This window comes from Papio anubis, chromosome 4 (genome assembly GCF_008728515.1).
Source record: "Papio anubis isolate 15944 chromosome 4, Panubis1.0, whole genome shotgun sequence".
Classification (NCBI taxonomy): domain Eukaryota; kingdom Metazoa; phylum Chordata; class Mammalia; order Primates; family Cercopithecidae; genus Papio; species Papio anubis.
The window spans coordinates 67,715,532-67,740,361 of record NC_044979.1 but is presented as its reverse complement, the minus strand read 5'-3'; the positions used below and the strand labels follow the sequence as shown (position 1 = coordinate 67,740,361).

General features: G+C 38.6%; 1 long non-coding RNA gene across 1 annotated transcript in view; it reads right to left on the bottom strand.

The window, feature by feature from the left end:
• Positions 1-22,959, bottom strand: part of LOC116274505 — a 35,240-nt gene extending 12,281 nt beyond the window's left edge. The window contains exons 1-3 of the long non-coding RNA XR_004183198.1: positions 21,587-22,959; positions 9,423-9,531; positions 1,582-1,606 (exon numbers count right to left, since the gene is read on the bottom strand). This is a non-coding gene — a long non-coding RNA (uncharacterized LOC116274505). The remainder of the gene's footprint in view (positions 1-1,581; positions 1,607-9,422; positions 9,532-21,586) is intronic.
• Positions 22,960-24,830: the final 1,871 nt, after the last annotated feature.

The following is a 24,830-nucleotide window of genomic DNA, read 5'->3' as shown; positions in this document are numbered from 1 at the left end:
ATCTTCACCCCACATGTCTGCCAGAGGCCAGGACTGTGACCTTTTACTGAGGAGCTATAGAAGTGTGATGTCACCAGAATCTTGCATTTTCTTTCCTTTTCTACCAAAAGCTTGTTCCATTTGGTCTTGCAAGCACAACTGCTTTCAAGCCGACTTACAAGTTTGTTCACATGCAAGGGAACATTAAATCAAAGAATGCATATTTGCCCATTTGTTTCATGAAAGTACCCATTTGCTGTTCCTTCCTAGTTTGTATTGGAAATAATGATTTAAAACATTCATACATCCTTCTCTAAAAGTAAGGTGAGTGAGAGGGAGCAGTGGTGTTTTGACAGCTCTTCAACAACTGTCTCTCAGGGAAATGGGAGCCCTGCTTTGTTGTGTTTCCAGTGTCTGTGGTATAAAACTCCCACCATAACCAATTTCAAGCCACCAAATGATGTTAAATAGGTCACAAAATTTCTGAAGATGTAACAGTGGAGATGTTTTAAAAATTCTGTGTTGGAAAATATTTCACTTTGTTTGCAAATATTCATTAGCAATTTTTACCAAAATCACACAATTACTGGGGCAAGTAACTTCACCTTTTTGTCCTTTTTCTTTCATTCTACAGAGCATTCCTGGAGAAACAAGAAACTAACTTGACCATTGCTAGCTTTTCTAATTTCAACTGGACCTTCCCTTCCCTGCTATGCAGTCTAATTTTACTCATCTCTAATGATTCTCTTTAGTTCATTCAGCAAATTCCAAAGTGTTTCTAATCAAGTCAAGCCTTCACCCCCACATTTAATACCACTGGTTTTGAATGGTAACTTCACCTCTATTCAAAAAGAGAGATGAGGGCCAGGCGCAGTGGCTCATGCTTGTCATCCCAGCACTTTGGGAGGTCAAGGCGGGCAGATCACAAGGTCAGGAGATCGAGACCATCCTGGCTAACATGGTGAAATTCCGTCTCTACTAAAAATAACAACAACAACAAATTAGCTGGGCATGGTGGTGGGCTCTTGTAGTCCCAGCTACTCAGGAGGCTGAGGCAGGAGAATCGCTTGAACCCGGGAGGCTGCCATTGCAGTGAGCTGAGATGGCACCACTGCACTCCAGCCTGGGCGACAGAGCGAGACTGTTTCAAAAAAAAAAAAAAAAGAGAGGGAGAGAGAGATGACATACATTTTAATTTTTGACATCAATTAAACTTTATATGACTCTATTCTATTTTTCTTACTGTAAATAACAGAAATATGAATGTGACTGCCTGATTACTTGCGCTGTTAATCCCTACCAATTATTTGTGTTCCAGTTATATCATTCTCCTTTCTTATTTCTGTCTCCTCTACTGGAACTTTTCACTCAACCAACCACATATGCACAGACTTCTCACGTTTAAAAAACCACCTTACATCCAGTGCCCAGATTTTGGTTTCCAATACAATTCTCCATTTAAAAGAACCAGAGCATCGTGGTTAATTTAGGAACGAACAGGGAAAATACAAGATGAGTCTGAAGTATCTTGAAGTATCAGAAATTAAAAAGCACTAAAAAAAAAATCTCATAAAGCAATCTCAGAAGGACACAGACACCAACCTGAAGGAGCTCTTAATGTCCAAACCTGGAAAATAAAATAAATAATGTAGTGTTAGAGTATAATCTAAAGTCTAAAACAAATATGTGTAAGTCTGTATTGATTGATTAAATAAAGAGAGAAAAGAGACAAAGTTTCCTTATAAGAGGATTCTAAATCACACACACACACACACACACAAAAATAGATAGATAGATAGATAGATAGATGATAGATAAATAGATAGATAGATAGATAGATAGATAGATAGATAGATAGATAGAGAGAGAGAGAGAGATAGATACTCTTCTCTCCAAAGGTGAAGCTTAAGTTCCCCATCCCCACTCCCATTAAGTGTGGCAGATTTGGTAATTGACTTCAAAGAAAAGAATCAGGAAAGGAAAAAATAGTAACTTTACAATGAAAAAGCCTGGAAAAATGCTACCTTAGCCAAGTGACCAAGGTTAACATGACCAATGATGTCATGTGGATTCCATGTACTCCCTGGTATAAAGGGATGAAAAAGGCACATCATCTCTGTAGTATTCTTTCCAAAAACTCATAACCCGATCTAATCATGAGGAATATGTCAGATAAACCCAAATTGAAGCAAAAATACATGACCAGCAATCCTCAAAAGTAAAAAGGTCAGTACATACAAGGAAAGGTTGAAAAACTGTCATACATCAGAAGAGACTAAGGAGATGTGTTGACTAAATGGAATGTGATAGCCTAGATTGGCTCTCGGAAGAGAAAAAGAACGTTCGTAGAAAAACCAGTAAAATCCAAATAAAGTGAAGTATTTAGCTGATAGTAATATACCAATGCTGGTTTCTTAGTGTTGACAAATGTACATGGTAATCTAAGTTTATAACAGAGGAAACTGAAACTAGATGAAGGCTATGTAGCAGCCCACTATACTATCCATGCAATTCTATAAATCTTAAATTATTCAGAAAATAAAAAGTTTATTTTTAGAAGTTATGTTATCTGACTCACACCCCTCCCCCCGCCACTGCCCACCCTGCAACTATTATTCCCTCTCTCCAACTGGCAAATACATAGTCGTAATGAGAGAAGCAATAAGGGTCTGGGGGCAGGAAACCTAAGGCTGACTCATGCTGCCTGGATACCAACCCCTCCTTTTTATGTGTGACAGTTGCTGCCTGGAAGTTGGAAAATGAAAATACCTCTGATTGGTCCCCTCCAGCAACCAAGCAGACTGGTTGCAGGCCTACTCTTCAACCAACCAGACTGGTCACGGACCACTAGAGGGAACCAAGGAGAAACCTCTAGAGAGTATATAAATCCAGAGGGTATGTAAATGCCAGAAAATTCTATAGCTAGTACTCCTGAGCCTCTTGCTAGAGCTGGCTCCCACCTTGTGGAGTGTAGGCTCATTTAAAAGAAATCTTTGCCTTCGCTGCCTTGCTTGTGCATTTTGTCCAATTCTTTGCTAAAAATGCCGAGCACCTGGACAACTACCCTCAACTAGTAATGGTGGTAATGACCTTGTCTTTTAAAATGAACTGCCAGAATTTTAATGGCAACTAAGCTACTAAAAAAGTATAGTTATAAATGTTTAATTTTTTTTTAAGACGGGAGTCTCACTGTGTTGCTCAGGCTGGAGCACAGTGGTGCTATCCCAACTCACTGCAACCTCTGCCTCCCAGGTTCAAGCTATTCTGCTTCAGCCTCCCCAGTAGCTGGGATTAAAGCTGCCCACCACCACGCCAGGCTAATTTTTGCATTTTTAGTAGAGACTGCGTTTCACCATGTTGGACCAAGCTGGTCTCGAGCTCCTGACCTCAGGTAATCCACGTGCCTCGGCCTCCCAAAGTGCTGGGATTACAGGCGTGAGCCACGGTGCCAGATAAATATTTAAAATACTGATTTCCACTGAGGCTCCCAGTGGACAGTGAGCTCAGGTCATGGCTTGACAGACCTGAGCAAGGCCAGAGGGGCAAGAGAACCGAATTTGACAAATATCGAAACACATTCTAATTGAGGCCTTCGAAAGGGACGCTTATCCTGGTATTACTGTCATAGGTGAACTGGCCAGAAAACACAGATTTTCAAGCCATGAATCCAGGTTTGGTTTCAGAACCAGAGAGCTTGAATACCGAAGAGAAGCCAGGGAAGCTCCAGTGTGGAGGCAGTCTGGGCACAGGCTCCAATCGCTCACCCCGGTCAGCCTGGGGTGCTGGCCCCTGACTACTCCTGCCAGCAGAGCTTCCCAGGGCTTCAGAGGAATGTGCGCAACTTCTCCTGGGAATCAGAGGAGGCTTGGGGCCAAACTCTCCTCTGAGGGCACACTGGTGTCCCAGGCCCGAATGCCCCGGCCAACACCACCCTGACCTGGAGATGGCAGCCAGTGCGCCAGGGCAGCCTTAGCGAGACGTCCCTTTCTCTCCGCCCTTGGGCTCAACACTGCTTCCAGGTACCACTTGCCACCAGCCCTTCCCACAGTTGGAAGCTATCAGTGCTGGGCCTCAAGTTCGTTCCAGGGCACCTGGCCTGCTCCCAGCACGAGGCAGGACCCTGCGGAGACCCAGGACCTGTCACCGCGGAGCTGCAGCGGTTGTGGTTCTGGCAGCCAGGAGAGGCGGCCGGTGGGGGGTGGGTGGGGGTGCGCGGGGACCTGAAAGCAGCCCTCTCCGCCACCGCCCCAGAAGCTCTGGCCACATCCTGCCTCTCGGCCTCTTTCCTGGCCCCTACGCAGCCACCGCCTTTGTGCAGGGCCCTGCTAAGCGCTAGGAGCGTTTTCCTTCTCTTCCTCTCTAACCCAACCCGCCTGGGAGGCCCCAGAGCACCCGCTGCAGGGTCTGAACCTCTGGGGGAGCGGCACGGCAAACCCGTGGAAATGACCTAAGTCTGTGTCCAGCGCTCCTCAGTAGCCTTCACATTATGAAAACTGAAGAGGAATATCAAGATTTGTATACTTTGTCGCGGAATGGCATCCAGACATACTTTCCAGGGAAATGAAGTTGTCAGAATGGAAGGGCCTCAGGGTGCACCCGACTTTGGGGTTTTTCTTAGATGGGAGAAAAAAGGATCGACTTTATAAAATTCGTGTGTCCTTCCGTTTATTAACCAAATAAACATGGCGCGTTTACAATGTACAAAGTCTACCAGAGAGAGGGATTTGTCAGGATGAGGACTGTTTCGTAGAAATGCATTATTTTGTAATCAGTAAAGCACGATCATTTCTATTCTGGTCATTTCTGTGTCCCCATAATGGATTCTTCTCTGTGCATAGTGGTGACTTCCCCCGGCCAGGCTTTTGTGCTGCTCCCTGATCCGACCTTGCATCTCCAGCTTTATCCAGCCTTCTTTTCCATTTGTCCAACCAAATGAGGTTCTTTACGGAAGCCGAGCCTGCACCTGCCCCTGGGCCGTTTCCTGAAACAATCCCCTCCTTGCAACTCGCCCTGCAGGGGCCTAGCAGCAAACTCCACGGTAAAATTCCTACCCAGCCTACATCTTTCTCCCGTGCTGGATGCTTCCTGCCTTCGAAAGAAAGAAATTCATGTCTTCTATCTAAGGGTTGACAGGGTCTAGCACACTGTTTCTCCCCGCTCCAACATTTGCCCAGCCATACTGAGAGAGAGGTAGATGGAAAGAAAGAAGGAGGAGGGAGGAAGGGGGTGCCCGCCAGCACAGAGGTGATTCACTCAAGGAGGGAAGGCGGACAGTGATCCCTCATGGTCCCAGAAATAAAGACCGTCTCATTTTGGGGGGATACTACACCTTTGTGGTTACTGAATAAGTATGTGGCGTAAGTTAGAGATGAAACTGGGGAGACAAATGGCCCCGCACCGTCCAAAACCAGAATCCAAACGCAGTGCTGCTTGTCCACAGAAGTGCTTGCCTGATGGTTAATACTGAGTGTCAACGACTGGATTGAAGGATACAAAGTATTGATCCTGAGTGTGTCTGTGAGGGTGTTGCCAAAAAAGATTAACATTTGAGTCAGTGGGCTGGGGAAGGCAGATCCACCCTTAATCTGGTGGGATCCATCTAATCAGCTGCCAGCAAATATAAGGCAGGCAGAAAATGTGAAAAGGAGAGACGGGCCTAGCTACCCAGTCTACATCTTTCTCCCGTGCTGGATGCTTCCTGCCTTCGAACATCAGACTCCAAGATTTTCAGTTTTGGGACTTGGACTGGCTCTCTTTGCTCCTCAGCTTGCAGAAAGCCTATTGTGGGACCTTGTGATTGTGTAAGTTAATAATAAACTCCCGACTTTTTTTTTTTTTTTTTTTTGAGGGGGAGTCTCACTCTGTCACTCAGGCTGGAGTGCAATGGTGAAATCTTGGCTCACTGCAACCTCCACCTCCCGGATTCAAGCGATTCACCTGCCTCAGCCTCCTGAGTAGCTGGGATTCCAGGTGCGCTCCATCACGCCCTGCTCATTTTTGTTTTTTTGTTTTTTTGTTTTTTTGTTTTTTTTAGTAGAGAGGGGGTTTCACCATGTTTGTCAGGCTGGTTTCAAACTCCTGACCTCGTGATCTGCCCACCTCAGCCTCCCAAAGTGCTGGATTACAGGGGTGAGGCACCGCACCCAGCTCTTTTTTTTATTTTATTTTTTATTTTTCATTTTGAGACTGAATTTCACTCTGGTTGCCCAAGCTGGAGTGCAATGGCACCATCTCAGCTCATCACAACCTCTGCCTCCCGGGTTCAAGCCATTCTCAGCCTCCCGAGGAGCTGGGATTACAGGCATGCGCCACCATGCTTGAATAATTTTGTATTTTTAACAGAGACAGGGTTTCTCCATGTTGGTCAGGCTGGTCTCGAACTCCCAATCTCAGGTGATCTGCCCGCCTTGGCCTCCCAAAATGCTGGGATTATAGGTGTGACCACCATGCCCAGTCAAACTCCCCTTTATATATATATATTTATATATATATGTGTGTATTTATATATATAGATTTATATATATAGATTTATAGATTTATATATGTATTTATATATAGATTTATAGATTTATATATATATATAGAGAGAGAGAGAGAGTTCTGTCCCTCTAAGAGAACCCTGATTAATATAGCTTGTCACATGTTTCATCCTCTGCATCACCTTATCAATCTGGGAAGTTAGGAAAGAGCCGACACATCTAGAAATTGAGCATGTGACTGTTGAGTATGTAACTGACATGGAATTGAGCATGTAATCTATCTGTTCTTCCCATTTGTCCGATGCAAGGATTGGTAGTGGGGTTGGGGTGGAGGTGGGCTCCTGGTTCTCATGGCCTGGCCACACAGCCTGAAGTCCAACACCAGACTACATCAGTGCTTCAGGCTCTGATGCCAAAAGGCTCCAGCATTCATCAGTAGACTTATTTGGGGCCTAAAACTGCAGTTCCTGCATACCCATTGCCACTTACCTTCTTAAAATGACAGTCTAAACTGAAGGGGGCTATAGAATTTTCCACCAACCTGTGAGCTCCTGGAAGGCAAAGGCCCACAGTCCAGTGTACCGCAGTCACTGTGAGGGATCTGTTGAGTGAGGGGAGGTTCTGGACATCCCATTGCCAATGCCACAAGAAGGTATGAGAACAGAGCTGCCCAGCAGCGGGAGTGGGCGGTAGTCTTCTGTTGGCTTGCTCTTCCATGACCCTTGTGAATTTTATCAGCCACTCGAACCCTCCTCTTCACTTCCCAAGCCTCTTCTGGATTGTCTCTGGCCTAGGCAGCTGACCTGAGGAAGACCCTTGCAGGCTCTTCCCCACCTGGGACTGGGTTTCAATTCTGGCTCCCACACTCTTGATGTAGGGACCTGGGCAACCTTTCTTCCCTCATGGATTCTGGTTTCTTAACTACAAAGTGGTCTGTGAGTGCCTAGCCCACTCAGGGAGCAATAAAATAAAGAAATACATAAAAAGAGAAAAACATAAAAATAAAAACAATAGAAAAGAGCCAATTCTGCTGTTAATGTAGGGAAGATAGGACAAACAAAACTACAAAGGCAAATGACAAGCTGGAAAAAAAAATTAGAACATTTACAATGGCAGACAAATTAGTAAGTTCATACAATGATTGTTAAACAAAAGTCCTGAGAAGCAATTGTTTTAGTCTGAGCTCCTGAACTGGACCCTAGCAGACCAAACCAAATTGATATGGAGTCACTCAAGCTAAATGCCACATAATCAAACTGGAAAAGCAGATAAACCTCCAAAATACCAATTTTTCTTTGAAAACAGGATATTCCAGTCTACATGAGTCAGCATAATGTGGAAGATTCCTCTGCTTTAGCTCTTGCAAAAAACTAATCTGAAGTAACCTGATCTGACGAAAACAAGTCAGCTTTTTTTTTTTTTTTTTTTTTTTTTTGGAGAAGGCGTCTTGCTCTGTCGCCCAAGCTGGACTGCAGCGGCGCCATCTGGGCTCACTGCAACCTCCGCCTCCCAGATTCAAGCAATTCTCTGCCTCAGTCTCCCAAGTAGCTGGGACTACAGGCACATGCCGCCACGCCTGGCTAATTGTTTGTATTTTAGTAGAGATGGGGTTTCACTGTGTTGCCCAGGCTAGTCTTGAACTCCTGAGCTGAGGCAATCCACCCACCTCAGCCTCCCAAAGTGCTAGGATTACAGGCGTGAGCCACCACACCAGGCCAGCTTTTTTTTTCTGTTGTTCTCCTCCCCTGTTCCCACCTTACAAAACCCACTGTTCTGCCATTGCCCAGTGGGAACTCTCATTCTATTTTGTAGAATGGACCTGCACCAATTCATGAATTTCAAATTAAAGTCAGCTAAATTTGTTGAAAAATAAACCAAAATATTATTAAATTATGCAGAGTTAATAATCTATCACTAAAGGGAAATTTCCAAAACTTTAGCCTTCAAAATCTCCAAAATAGTCAATCAAATATCTTTATTACAGAAAAAATAGCATTTATGCAAGAAGCAAGAGATTTTGTATGGGTAATAAGTTCAGATGTAATGCAAAAAATTTTGGAAATTTATATTACTCATTATTATTTAGCATTCTCCATCTTTGAAATGGCAAACTTCATGTTAATATCAAAATATATTAACAGCTTCATAGACCATTTTTATCTATTTTTCCACAAAAGCTATTGAGATAAATGTAATACACAAAGAAATACTGTTCAAGGTTAAGGAGAAAAAATGTGGGACAAGGATAAAATCTTTATGTCACCAAGTTATATGACTGATAGCAGCTAGAAAAATACTGTGCAGACCTTCTCATACTGGTATCTCAGAAATCTTTTGTGTATGACTAACTGCCTTGATAAACTGCAATTACATTTATAGCAAAAGGTCCTAGAGAGGAAAGGTATTGACCTAGAGAAAATGAAAAAATCCCAAGGCATTCTTTGAAGGCCATTTGTGGCCAAACTTAAATAATTACAGTGTGAGCCCAGCTCCTTTAACCATATAGCTCTTGAATTCATTTGTGAAGCAACAAGTGCATAATGTAGGCTAATACCTTTTTAGTAAGAGTATAGCAAACAATGCAGTAAAAGTAAAATCAAACTGTAATACAGAAATATTACACTACTGCAAATTGCAAGGTCAGCTAGATAATGCTAAAGAGCTACTTTTCTTTTGTGATAATGGAGTTTATTGGTAGTCATTTAAACATTTAAATTAATGTTTATTTTTATCAAAGTTACACAGGTACATAGTCTCCAGAGTCAAATAGATGTAAGGCTTATCATAAGAAACCATTTTCTGAATTACTTCATCTCTGTTTCTCAATCTTGAAACAACCAAATTCAATCATTTTAGGTGATACTTCAGTATATAATTCTGATAACCTTTTATATATCTATATGTATTTATTGTAACAGTAAACATTAGTTTTCTGCATCAGAGGCAAACCTATTATTTACTTACAGAATATCTTGCTTGCTTTCTTCACACCCCATTATTCACACACTAGTTGAAAAGAAGATGGAAAATGTCACTTGCACATCCAGGAGATCTGTATTACAGTAGAGGACCCCTGAAATTATGAAAATGGGCTATTATATAGGAGCTGTCATGTTCATTCCTCCTCTTCTCCAGAAAGAGAGAGAGCACAAAAGCATGCCTTTCTGGCAGGTTCAGGAAAAGATCTCTACTCTCAAATGTAAGCATTAGGCGCTGGAGGAGACAAGAAAGGTTTTGTTACCCTGTTACCCTTTGAGTGGGAGCAGATGGCTTCACAATGAAGCAGACAAGTGGTTAGGGTGTAAAGAGCAAATGGAGAGGGCAGGGGAAAAAAAGCCATTATCTTTATCGCATGTCAATTTCCATTGTTCAGAAAGCCTTGACCATGCAGAAACATGAAAATATTCCTGATGTATTCAACATTTCTAAATGATAAATTTATTTTGTCACTTCTTAACTTTAAATTTTTTAGTCATTATCTATTGACACCTCACTCTTTCACCCTCCACCCCTAATTGCATACTCAGTGCATCATAATTTTTTAGCTCAGTATTCAAAATTTATATCATTATTTCCTTGTAAATGATATTCACTAATGAGGCATATAAGAAACTATGACAATTTTTTATTATTGCTTAACAAATTTTTTCCTCAGAATTAATAATTTTCTTTTTTCCTTATTACTTCGTATTCTATTTACTTATCACTAATTCATGCCCACATTTTCCCCTCAGTTGTGTGTAACTTCACTCACTATGTTAAAAAGTCAAGATAGTTCATCCATTTCAATCTGAAGTACTCTTTTGAAGAATTATGACTTGCTTCTGTCACAGATGGCAGCTTGGTGGGCCTGAATCTATGGGCCTATAGCAGCCACCCTTGCTGTCTCACCTCATATTCTCTCACATCTCTGATTTCAGCTGTCGCTGGGGTAGAATGTGCCCCGAGATCTCAGACTAACGCCATCATCCCACCTCAAGTTCTCTTGGTAGGGCTTTCTACTCTCTGCCTCAACTACTCCAGAATGAGGCCCAGAAGTAAGGAAGAGCTAACAATTCAGTATTAATGTTGAACAATGGGGAAGGTGACCACTGGATTAATATTTCAGCCTCCTCTCTTACAAGGTAACAATTCTTGGGGTCATTACAGATGCTTCTCACAGAGGTCCTCTGTAATTGAACCACAGTAGCTTACAATGTGAGACCAGTAGATGTATTCTTTTTCATTTTTTTTTTTATTTATTTCAATAGGTTTTTGGGGAACAGGTGGTGTTTGGTTACCTGAATAAGTTATTTAGTGATAATTTCTGAGATTTTGGTGCACCCATCACCGAGCAGTATACACTGTGCCCAATGTCTAGTCTTTTAACCCACAACCCCTACCCACTCTTTCCCCCGAGTTCCCAAAGTCCATTGTATCATTTTTATGCCTTTGTGTCCTCATAGCATACTTCTCACTTATGAGTGACAACATAAAATGTTTGGTTTTCCATTCCTGAGTTACTTCACTTGGAGTAATGGTCTCCAATTCCATCCAGGTTGATGTGAATGACGTTATTTTGTTCCTTTTTATGGCTGAGCAGTATTCCATGGTAAATATGTATATGTATGTACCACATTTTCTTTACCCACTTGTCGATTGATGAGCATTTGGGCTGGTTCCATATTTTTGCAATTGCAAATTGTGTTGCTATAAACATGCATGAGCGGGTTTTTTTTTTTTTTTTTCATATAATGACTTATTTTCCTCTGGGTAGATATTCAGGAGTGGGATTGCTGGATCAAATGGTTGAACTACTTTTAGCTCTTTAAAGAATCTCCACACTGTTTTCTATGGTGGTATATTCCCACCATTAGTGTAAAAGTGTTCCCTTTTCACACCTGTAATCCCAGCACTTTGGGAGGCCAAGGCGGGTGGATCACGAGGTCAGGGCACCGAGACCATCCTGGCCAACATGGTGAAACCCTATCTCTACAAAAAATACAAAAAATAGCTCGGTGTGGTGGTGCATGCCTGTAGTCCCAGCTACTCAGGAGGCTGAGGAAGGAGAATCGCTTGAACCAGGGAGGAGGAGGTTGCAGTGAGCTGAGATCACACCACTGCACTCCAGCCTAGCAACAGAGCGAGACTCTGTCTCAAAGAAAAAAAAAAAAAAAGTATTCCCTTTTCATCACATCCATGCCAACATCTATTTTTTTTTTTTATTATTTTTAAATTATGGCCATTCTCACAGGAATGAGGGGGTATTGCATTGTAGTTTTGATTTGCATTTCCCTAATAATTAGTGATGTTGAGCATTTTTTCATGTTTTTTGGCCACTTGTATATCTTTTTTTGAGGATGGTCTACTCGCGTCCTCAGCCCACTTTTTGATGAGATTGTTTGTTTTGTTCTTCCTGATTTGTTTGAGTTCCTTGTAGATTCTGAGTATTAGTCCTTTGTTGGATGCATAGATTGCAAAGATTTTCTCCCACTCTGAGGAATGTCTGTTTACTCTGCTAATTATTTCTTTTGCTGTGCAAAAGCATTTCAGTTTAATTAAGTCCTATCTATTTATCTTAAGGTATTTGTTGCATTTGCTTTTGGGTTCTTGATCGTGAAGTCTTTGCCTAAGCTAATGTCTAAAAGGTTTTTACCAATGTTATCTTCTAGAATTTTTATGGTTTCTGGACTTAGACTTAAGTCTTTGATCCACCTTAAGTTGGTTTTCATATAGGATGAGAGATGAAGATCCAGTTTCATTCTTCTACATGTGACTTGCCAATTATCCCAGAACCATTTGTTGAATAGGTTGTCTTTTCCCCAGTTTATGTCTTTGTATGTTTTGTCAAAGATCAGTTGACTATATTTGGCTTTATTTCTGGATTCTGGATTCTGTTCCATTGGTTTATATGCCTATTTTTATACCAGTACCATGCTGTTTTGGCGACTACGCTTTATAGTATAGTTTGAAGTCAGGTGATGTAAAGCCTCCATATTTTTAGTTGTTATTTTTTTTTTTTTTTTTTTTTAATTTTGCTTAGTCTTGCTTTGGCAATGTAGGCTCTTTTTTGGTTCCATATAAATTTTAGGATCGTTTTCTTCTAGTTCTGTGAAGAATGATGTTGGTATTTTGATGGGAATTGCATTGAATTCGTAGATTGCTTTTGGCAGTATGATAATTTTCACAATATTGATTCTACCCATCCATGAGCATAGGATGTGTTTCCATTTGTTTGTGTCATTTATGATTTCTTTCAGCAGTGTTTTGTATTTTATTTTGGAGATGTCTTTCACCTCCTTGGTTAAGTATATTTCTAAGTATTTTATTTTTATTTTCATTTTTTGCAGCTATTGTAAAAAGGGTTGGGTTCTTGATTTGATTCTCAGCTTGGTCGCTGTTGGCTTATAGCAGAGCTACTGATTTGTATACATTAATTTTGTATCCTGAAACTTTGCTGAATTAATTTACCAGCTCTAGGAGCTTTTTGGTTGAGTCTTTAGGGTTTTCTAGGTATACAGTCATGTCATCAGCAAATGGCAACACTTTGACTTCCTCATTACCAATTTGAATGGCCTTCATTTCTTTCTCTTGTCTGATTGCTCTGGCTAGGACTTCCAATACTATGTTGAATAGAAGTGGTGAAAGTGGGCATTCTTGCCTTGTTCCAGTTTTCAGGGGAAATGCTTTCAACTTTTCCGCATTCAGTATAATGTTGGCTGTGGGATTGTCATGGATGGCTTTTATTACCTTAAGTTATATGCCTTCTATGCTGATTTTGCTGAGGGTTTTAATCACAAAGGGATGAGGATTTTGTCAAAGGCTTTTTTCTGTGTCTATTGAGATGATTATGTGATTTTTGTTTTTAATGCTGTTTATATGGTGTATCACATTTATTGACTTGCTAATGTTAAACCATCCCTGCATCCCTGGTATGAAACCCACTTGATCTTGGTGGATTATCTTTTTGATATGCTGTTGGATTCGGTCAGTTAGTATTTTATTGAGGATTTTTGCATCTATGTTCATCAGGGATATTGGTGTGTAGTTGTTTCATTTTGTTGTTGTTGTTGTTGGCTTTTTTTGTTATGTCCTTTCCTGGTTTTGCTATTAGGGTGATACTGGCTTCATAGAATGATTTAGGGAGAATTCCCTCTTTCTCTATCTTTTGGAATAGTATCAATAGCATTGGTACCAATTATTTTTGAATGTCTGATAGATGTCAGCTGTGAATCCTTCTGGTCCTGAATTTTTTGTTGTTGGTAACTTCCTAATTACCATCTCAATCTTGCTGCTTGTTATTGGTCTGTTTGGAGTTTGTTTCCTGCTGCTTCAATCTAGGAAGGTTGTATATTTCCAGAAACTTATCCACCCCCTCTTGGTTTTCTAGGTTATGTGCATAAAGGTGTTCATAGTAGCCTTGAATTATCTTTTGTAATTCTGTGGTATGGGTTGTAATATCTCGCATTTCATTTGTAATTGAGCTTATTTGAATCTTCTGTCTTCTTGGTTAATCTTGCTAATGGGCTAACAATTTTATATTTTCAAAGAACAAGCTTATCGTTTCATTTATCTTTTGAATTTTTTTGTTTCAACTTCATTTAGTTCTGCTCTGATCTTGGTTATTTCTTCTCTTCTGCTGGGTTTGGATTTGGTTTGTTCTTATTTCTCTAGTTCCTTCAGGTGTGACTTGAGATTGTCTGTTTGTGCTCTTTCAGACTTTTTGATGTATTTAAGGCTGTGAACTTTCCTCTTGACACTGCTTTTGCTGTATCCCAGAAGTTTTGATAAGTTGTGTCACCATCATTGTTCAATTCAAAGAAGTTTTTAATTTCCATCTTGATTTCATTGTTGACCCAACAATCATTCAGAAGCAGATTATTTAATTTCCATGTATTTATATGATTTTGATGGTTCCTTTCGGAGTTGATTTCCAACTTTATTCCACTCTAGTCTGAGAGAGTACTTGATATAATTTCGATATTCTTAAATTTGTTGAGACTTGTTTTGTGGTCTATCATATGGTCTATCTTGGAGAATGTTCCATATGCTGATGAATAGAATGTATATTCTGCAGTTGTTGAGTAGAATGTTCTGTAAATATCTGTTAAGTCCATTTATTCTAGCATATAGTTTGTTTCTTTGTTGACTTTCTGTCTTGTTTCTTTGTTGCCTTTCTGTCTTGATGACTGTCTAGTGCTGTCTGCAGAGTATTGAAGTTCCCCACTATTATTGTGTTGGCATCTATCTTATTTCTTAGGTCTAGTAGTAATTGTTGTATAAATTTGGGAACTCCAGTGTTAGATGCATATATAATTAGGATGATGACATTTTCCTGTTAGACTAGTCTGTTTATCATTATATAATGTTCCTCTTTGACTTTTTAAACTGCTGTTGCTTTAAAGTTTGTTTTTTCTGATATAAGAATAGCTTCTCCTGCTCACTTTGGCTGCCCATTTGCATGGGATACCTTTTTCCACCCCTTTACCTTAAGTTTATGTGAGTCCTTATGTGTCAGGTGAGTCTTTTGAAGACAGCGGATACTTGGTTGATGAGTTCTTAATCATTCTGTCATTCTTTATCTTTCCAGTGGAGCATTTAGTCCATTTACATTCAATGTCAATATTGATATGTGAAGTACTATTCTGTTCATTGTGCTATTTGTTGCCTGAATACCTTTTTTCCCATTGTATTTTTGCTTTATAGGTCCTATAAAATATATGCTTTAAAGAGATTCTATTTTGGTGTATTTTGAGGATTTGTTTCAAGATTTAGAGCTCCTTTTAGCGGTTCTTATAGTGCTGGCTTGGTAGTGGCAAATTCAGCATTTGTTTGTCATAAAAAGACTGTATCTTTCCTTCATTTATGAAACTTAGTTTCGCTGGATAAACATTCTTGACTGATAATTGTTTGAAGAAGGCTGAAGATCAGACCCCAATCCCTCTAGCTTGTAGCGTTTCTGCTGATAAATCTGCTGTTAATCAGATAGGTTTTCCTTTATAGCTTGCCTGATGCTTCTGCCTCACAGCTCTTAAGATTCTTTCCTTCCTCTTGACTTTAGATAACCTGATGACTATGTGCCTAGGCAATCATCTTTTTGCAATGTATTTCCTAGGTGTTCTTTGAGCTTCTCGTGTTTGAATGTCTAGATCTCTAGCAAAGCCAAAGAAGTTTCCTTGATTACTCCCTCAAGTATATTTTCCAAACTTTTAGATTTCTCTTCTTCCTCAGGAACACCAATTATTCTTAGGTTTGATCATTTAACATAATCACAAACTTCTTGGAGTCTTTGTTCATGTTTTTAAAGTTCTTTTCTCTTTGTCTTTGATGGATTGGGTTAATTCAAAAGCCTTATCTTCAAGCTCTGAAGTGATTTCTTCTACTTGTTTGATTCTATTGCTGAGACTTTCCAGGGCATTTTTAATTTCTCTAAGTGTGTCCTTGATTTCCAAAAGTTGTTATTTTTTTTTTAATTTATGCTATCTATTTCACTAGAGATTTTTCCATTCACATCCTGTATCATGTTTTTGATTTCTTTAAGTTGGACTTCACCTCTCTCTGGTGCCTTCTTAATTGGCTTAATAATCAACCTTCTGAATTCTTTTTCTAGAAATTCAGAAATTTCTTCTTGGTTGGATTCATTGTTGGTGAGCTACTGTGATCTTCTGGGGTCTTTAAAGAGCATCGTTTTGTCATATTACCAGAATTGTTTTTCTGGTTTCTTCTCATTTGAGTAGACTATGTCAAAGGAAGATCTGAGACTTAAGGCTGCTGCCCAGATTCTTTGTCCCACAGGGGTTCTCCCTTGACATGGTGCTCTTCCCTTTCCCCTAGGAATGGGGCTTCCTGAGAGCCAAACTGCAGTGATTGTTATTTCTCTTCTTGATCTAGCCACCCAGCGGAGCTACCAGGCTCCAGGCTGGTACTGGGGAATGTCCACAAAGAGTTCTGTGATGTGATCCATCTTCAGATCTCTCAGCCATGGATACCAGCACCTACTCTGCTGGAGGTACAAGGGAGTGAAGTGGACTCTATGAAGATCCTTGGTTGTGTTTTTGTTAAGTGCTCTGGTTTTGTATTGGTTGGCCTCCATCTAGGAGGTGGCACTTTCAAGAGCACATCATCTGTGATTATACAGGGAGGATACAAATCTGCCCAACAATGCCTTTGGATAAGTATTCAGGTTTCTCAGGTGGTGGGCAGGATCATAGTGCTCCTAAGAGATTATGACCTTTGTCTTCAGCTACCAGAGTGGGTAGAGAAAGACCATCGGGTGGAGGCAGGGTTAGTTGTTTCTGAGCTCAGACTCTCCTTGGGTGAGGCTGGCTGTGGCTGCTTTGGGGGTCCAGCATGTGGTTCCCAGGCCAATGGAGTTACCAGAAGGATTATGGCCATCCCTGCTGCATCACACAGATTGCCAGGGAAGTGAGAGAAAGTGGCAGCCACAGGCCTCACTCTGCTCCCACGCAACCTGCAGTCCAAAAGGCCACTCTCACTCTCACTGTGTCTCTGCAACAGCACTGAGTTTATTTCCAGGCAGCCAGTGAGCAGAGCTGAGAACTCACCCCAGGCTACAAGCCTCCCAGGTGAGAAAGCGGGTGGCCTCACAGTTCCTTGGCTGTCCCATGGAGCCTGCAGCAGCAATCCACCTCCTTCAAAGGGTCTGAGGATTCTCTCAGCTGTCCTGGTATGTTTCTGCGGTAGTTATTGGAGAATAAGTTCACAGTGTGGGTCTCCCTGCTGTGTCACTCCAAGTGAGAACTACAAGTTAGTGCTGTCTCATATCTGCCATTTTCAATAATGTCTTCCCCCAGTAAAGTATTCTTATATTGACTTTTCCTCTTTCTTTTTCTCACTCACCCTTTCCTTCATTACTGCCTGCTGGGATTATCTCCCACATAAACCATACCCAAGTCCTTTTTGCAGGCTCTGCTTTGAGGGAAACTAATTTGAGATTTGCCTTCACCATCATCCAGAAAACTTTCTCCCCTTTTCCCTTGGGTTGAGTCCCAAGTTTATGAATCACTTGTCCTTCTCTTTCTTGGTTTTACTTTCTTTTTTATGGAGCACATCCTTCAGGAGTGTCCTGAGTCACTATTTTCCTTAGAATTTTGAGACCATTCTCCAGTATATTCTAGCTTCTAATAATGTTTCTAAGACATACCATGCCATTCTAACATGAGATACTTTGTATCACACTGATTTTTGTTTCAGAATCTTCTCATTTTCTTCAATGTTCTGAAATATATTGGTGATGTGCTTGGTCAGTTATTTTCATCCACTCAGGAAATTGATAGAAAATTCTGGAATCTCATATCCCTGTTCTAGAACATTTACTCAAATCAATTTTTTTAATGATTTCTTTTCCTCCATTTACTTTTCTTTCTTTCTAGAACTCCTATCTTTTAGATGTAGGACTTCCTGGAATAGCCTTCTAATTTCTCTCTGTTTTCTCTTCTATTTCTCTTCTCTATTTTAGAAATTGTTTTACTGTCTGGAAGATTTCTTCCATTTTTATCTTGCAATTCTTTTGTTGAGGTTTTTAGTTTTTTATTACATATTTTAAATTTCCAAGAGCTCTTTCTGATCTTTGAATAATTCTTTCTTTTAAACATCAGGGTGTTATTCACAGACTTTCTAGATAATGTACAATTACACATAATTCATGGGTTATGTATATAATAGTAATTGAGGGAGTTTTTTTTTACCTCCATAAGTTTACTTCCTTAGAGCTGTTGTTATTGTTGATTTAACTTTGAAGCACTAGAAAACATATTGCGGTCTTTCTTTTTATTGACCATGGAATTTTCCGTGTGGTAACCCATTTTGGTCAGTTTGCAGGGACACCTTCCCTCTGTCTGTTCAGTCTGCATAGAATAGTCAGCCGTCTCTGCCTGGGAGGTATAAGCCTGGCTGCCAGTGCTAGAGACTGGAGTAGAGAAAGAAAACTAGAGATCTCATTTGAATTATGCAGAAATCATCAGTACCTCAGTTTTACCATTTAAGAAACGTAAAACCACTCTTTTTTGCTAGTATGAGAGAAGAGTAGTGACCAAGTTAGGTGGAATGGGAGAAGGGAGCTTGGGTATGTAATTGTTTCTTAAAGAGTGTTTCAACAAATCATTTTGATTTTAGCCCCTCCTTCATCTCTATTATCAGAGGTAACAAGTGCCACCAAAACCTCTGGTGAGCCTTTGGGAAATTTTGTTTTGCAAATCAGGTGTCTTCTCCAGAGCTGGCTTAAAATCCAGCTTTCTTCAGTCTGCCGAAGCACTTGTCCATCTGTTTTCCAGCTAACAAGATTTTTTTACATCCCGCTTCTCTGCTCCCAACTCTTTGTTCATGTGCCATACACCTTTTTTAAAAATCCCATTTCTATCATTTTAGTGGTATTTCGGCAGAATGTTATATAAATTTGTGTGCTCAATGTCAGAGTTTTCACTGGATATATTGTATGTTCTCCAAGTTAATAAAATATTCTTACGTTATTTGGCAGAAACATTTATTCTCTTCTGTTTATTTTCTTAGACAGTGCTCATCATAAAATAACTTTACCAGTTTTGAGGATTAATGGTCATTTGACTTATTAATTATAGTATTTTGGTACAGTAGATGATATCCTCAAGATTTTATTTTTTTAAATGTGAGGCTAGTTATATTTAAATAACTCTCAATTTCTATCTTTTCTTAAATGTAATACTTGTATTCTATAATTCTTTGGTTTATTTTTAATAAACTTCTATATCCCATTGTTGACAGATGAATTAGTGGCTTCTATTCTACTTTATTTCACAAATACTTTTGAAGACTAAGGTGGCTTTATTTTAGAAAGTAAGAAAATATGAAAGCTTTTTGATAGCTATTTCTTTGGAGGCCCATAGCCCTCAATTTTTTCTCTCTTACTTATGGGTTGAGAACTATTTTAATATGATTGATATTATTAAAATATAATATTTGAATTAATGTTACTTAACAAAAATAAAGACGATATGGTAGCAATAGTAATTTCTAAAACTTATTGAGAACCCACTAAGTGTCAAGCACTGTTTTACATGTCTTGTATGTATGGCTTATTACAACCCTATAAAATAGTTAAAATAATTATTTGTACTACTGTGTAATAAAAAACGAGAGCACTAGAGGAATGATGTTGCCTGTTTCTAGAATATGAATCTGGTATTTTACTTCAAGTTCAACTGACTCCAAAGTCTCTGTTTTCTCATTACCATGATATACTGACTCTGCAAAGTATTGCAGTAGATGTCATGAATGGACAATGTATTTCATAAATTCACTTCTATATAGTTTATAAAGTTTGGTTCTTAATTATTTAGGTTGCAGGCTAAGATTAAATCAGTGTCAGGAAGTTCAATAAAAATAGACACTGAGGTCACAAGCGTGAATGCATATGTAGTGGCTGCCAGTACTCAATCTTGTAAGTCACAAGCCTGCTCCCAAGCATAACATGGAATTTGATATAAAATGTTTAACATCTTCTGTGATACTTCTTAAACCTAATCAAATTAATATGTGCTTATTAGCAAGTCTTGGTATACTAAACTATGCATAGTAACTGAAAAATTGGGGATAAAATGAAAACAAGATATATATCTTACTTATCCCCAGGATGTACTGTTTATTTGGAAATATAAAACACATATGAAAATTCTAAGAACTTTACAATTTGTTTTTAAAAGGTTTGAAATGAACGTAATACAGCATTACTTCAAAGGAGAGAGCTTCATAGGGGATAGCTTGAGATGACTGGTGGTTTGCAGCAGGTGATTCTCTAATACAGTCTGAAAGGTTATGCAGCTCTCAGATTGGCAAAAAGGAATTTCTAATTTGTTCATCAAGTGAAGATATCAGTAGATAAGAAATGAGAATCATGCAGATAATTGCAATAACAGAGAGGAAAGGAAACAGCAAGAAGTTCTCTAGCTAGAGCAGAGAAGTATGAGCAATGTAGTCACAGAAGAGAGACAAGGTTTGTAGCAAAATATCTTACCCAGGGATACATTCCATAAACACTGGTCAGAATGGAAGGCACCCAACAAACAGGATGAGGAAACTGAACAGTGTCCTTTGGCTAAAGGGGGTTATCTTATATTCTTTCTAGGATGAATGACAATGAATCCTGAGGGTTAGGAAGACTAATCAGTAAGTAAGGTGTTAGGAAGAAGGAAAAGGAGCCTGGCAGCTGATGAGATGTCAATCAGAAGAAAGTCACAGAAATCTGTGTTTGAGGTTCTGATGACCTGGATATAAGAATGGAGGAATAGAGAATTGGGGGGGATCTACTTATTTAAAAAAAAATATTTGGAAGTTCTCCTGGTTGTTTTTTTTAAGTAAAAAGACACCTCAGGTTTCAAAATAAAGTCACCAGAAATATTTATGAAGTCCCCAGCACTCAGAATTTATAACACTTAGCCATCACCATTGAACGGGCTCTATGCCTCTCTGAAATGATTTATTATTTTGATTTTGACTGAGCTTGTGATTCTGGGACTTTTGCCAAAAGATCTAGAGACCAATTTAATAAGTATATGTTGGTTAGTGTATGTAATTTAAGAAAATAAATTGAAAAACTAAACAATATAGAATGAAAGAAACCTTATTAATCACAGTAATACATTTAATTTAGGTAATTTGAGTCTACTCTGGAAAAGAGAGTAAACTGTCATAATGAATTATATACAAAACCCAAAAACTATTCACTTAATTAATCACTCAGGTAAGTAAATAACATATTCATTCAAAACATTTTATGTTGAGTACCTACTACATGTAAGGAACTGTACCAGCTGCTAGAGGTAGAAATGATAGTAGGACAATATCTTTCCTTAAGACATGTACAGATTGGTCAAAATAATCACTCAGGACATCAGAGAATCGCGGAGGTGTGTCCCCATACATGCTGCCTCCAACACCATGGAGAGGAATAGGACTCTGATGTGGGAGAGCAAGAAGAGGTATTATATCATTTAAGTGAAGTTAACTTTGCATTTTTCCTCTTAGAGTCATTTTTGACTTCTTTTTTCTCTCATATCCAACATTCAATCCATCAGCAAATTCTGCTAGGTCTACCTTCACAATCTATCCCAAATCACACTCTCCCTTGCTATGAACCCAGGTCACATTCCAATTACCTCACATGTGAAATCACTGCAATAGTCTCCTCACTGGTTGCCTTGCTTCCATCCTTGCCTTCCAAATCTCTTCTCTATCCAACATCCAGAATGAGTTTTTGTAATTAAGTCAGATCACATCACTTCTCTTGTCAAAGCCTACACTCCTTTAGAGAGCAAAGCAAAGTACTCATAATGACCTATAGAGCCCTGCATAGACTGCATTTGTCTCCAATCTCCTTTCCATTCCCCTTGCAACTTCATTTGTGCCATATGGCCACCTTGCTGTTTCCCAGCAAATCAAGCATATGCTCACCCCAGGGATCCATTCCTCTTGTCTCTGTGAGGAATGTTTTTCCTTAGATTTCTTCTCTTACTTCTTTCTGTCTGCATAGATATCACTTAATGTAAATGTCTTTTTCCAACTATCCTACAGAAAATAGCATCACCCATCAATTTCGAGTCACCTGTTTTATTCTTGTTTATCATATATTTGTTTATTGTCTCTCCATGCTGGAATAAAAATGCCTCAAGAAGAGAAACTCAGTATATTTTTGTTCCCTGCAGTATTTTTAGAAGAATGTTTGGTCCATATGGAATGTCCACATTCAGTATTTGTTGAATTAGTGAGTCAAATGTAACTGACATGAGCTTAAGGCTTTTGTTATTTTCAACCTACCTAAATGGACATTTAAACAAACGACAACTATTAAAGAGATAGCCCCCCTTTACACCCAGTAAGTCTTTTGCCTATAATCCCTCTAAATGTTTAAGAAGCCCATGTATTACTACCTTTTATTTTAACATTTAAATAGAATTTCACAGAGATTTTGAACAAAAAAGGTTATGTTAGTCATGCTAGGAAAATTCTAAAACATAGAAAGGTATGCTTTAAAAAATCGCTTAGAAATTTTTACCCTGTTATCCATGACTAACTTTATACAGATATCATGTTATATGTAAAATTGTGTGCTCTGATTTTCAATACTTAATATTTAGGTTTTTGTCATGTTCTGTAATTAAAGTTCTATGGGACTGTGATGTATGCGTGTCTATGTTTGTAAACTGTTTTTCAGACATTGTGTGTCAAAATATGCTTTGATGAGCACACGTGATGTCTCTCTCACCTCACTCTTGCTAAGAGTTGAGGAGCAGGTAGTAGAGAGGCTGAGAGCTCAAAAGCAAAAGAGAGACTGTCCAAATTCTGGTACCAGTTTCACCACTAGTTACCTTTGCAATCCTGGAAAATATTTAATCTCTTAGTGCCTCACTTTTTCTATCTGTAAACAGGTAATAATAATGATACCAGTCTCATAGGTTTATTAAGAGAATTAAATTGAATACATGCAAAGTGCTTAGAATAGTTTCTAGCAAATATTGAGCACTTATAAATGTTAGATGTTAACATGAAGAAAGTAAAATTCAATATCTTGCATATCTTCAAATATCTTCAAATATTTACCAATATGAGTAAAAAAGTGATAATATTCAATTATTTCTTTTATTATAAATGAAATTAAATAATTTTCCATTTCTTGATCATTTCAATTTCTTCTTTTGTAGTTAGTCTGCTTAAGTCCTTTGCTTATTTCTTATTCACTTATGAAGACTATTGATATATTAAGATTAACTCTTTACATATATATTAAAACTATTTCTCTAACTTAATACATAATTTAATATTACTTATTATTTTTGTATTTTACAGAAATTCTTAAATTTACATTGTAAAACCTATCAGTTTATTGTTAAATTTTTTCCATTACTTTCTGCTTCTAAATTTTTTCCAGCATTTAATGATTTAAACATTTTACAGTTAGCTCTCTAATTTATCTGGAAATTATTTGAGTATGTGGTATGATGTGAGATTTTACTTTGAATTTTCCTGGAACCAATATTCTCAATATCATGTATTTAAAAATTCATTCATTTCCACTGTTACATTACTTCCCTTATATTAAGTTTTAATGGATGATATGTACATATATGCACCCACATATTTATACATGAATATATACATCATATAAAATTAAATTCTATATCTTAAATATTATTTTTAATTTCATAGCAATATTGTGGAATAAACAAATAAATAGATAAATTTGAGTTGAATTGACAGTAAAGATAAAAATTGCATTAGTATGGTTTTCTGTTGTCTGTCCAATTGAGACTAAATATTTCCTTCACAGGGAACTCTTAATATAAAATTCCAATTAAAGCTGGAAAGCCATGTGTGAGAACCTCCTGCAGTGTCTGCTGCATGTGGATGATCTGTGCAATGCTAACAGCTTCATACACTGAGTGTGCTTGTGCATGAGCCTGTTACTAACAAGCCCACTCAAATAATCTGGCTAATGTATAGCACAATAAATAGAACAATTAGAAATATCACAATGTCAGACAAAGCATTCGTGAGATTCTAATCTTTGTTTCTAGCCATTTAAGCTCGTTTACCTGCTGTTGTTTTAAAAGCCCATATTCTCATTAACACTGAAAAGGACAGAGGTTTTCAAGAATTATGTAGACCTGCTGCTCACCACTGGCCTTCATATTTTAATGAACTTGACATTTTTAAACTAAATAAATTTCAAGTACCATGTCTTTAGCTTACCGCAAAATGAGCATGGAAATCTTGTTTCAAGTCTTTCAGTTACTAAAGATAGATGGATAGATAAACCATACATACATGCATGCTTACATGGAATGGTGGTCCATTGCTGCCTAGAGCTTTGGGACTGGATGACTGCAGGCATATTAGAGGCTCCTCCCCTAGGGAGAAGCACAACCTCCTTCTGGGCAGCCAAGAAGAGAAATGCCAGGGCTGAGGCAAAGATTGCTTTTGGAACATCATAGAGTCCTTGGTGAATTTAGCAAAAAAAGTTAACGGCCCTTTCATCCACATCACATTGCCCTTTTTGATTCATTTTTTGCTAATTCTTCCTACTCAAAGCTGCTGTAAGAAGATAAGCCAACCTCCTACATGAGTTTTCAAGGCATGTAAAAGCCAATCCTAAATCACAAAATTCTGGCTTTCATTTTGTAGTGAAAGGTGCTGTGTTTTCAGTAGATTTATGGATGCCAGTAGATATTATTGGTCCTTTTCTTCTGGTTTTACTTGTTTTTCTGCAAATATTTGTGGTAGATTTTCCAAAGAATTTTGTAGCAATAAAGGACTTATTTTGTTAAAAACTTGCTTACTCTTTGTTCATTCGTGTAATTCAACATAATATTACCTGATAACAAGAATAGACTCTAATTAGGGAAG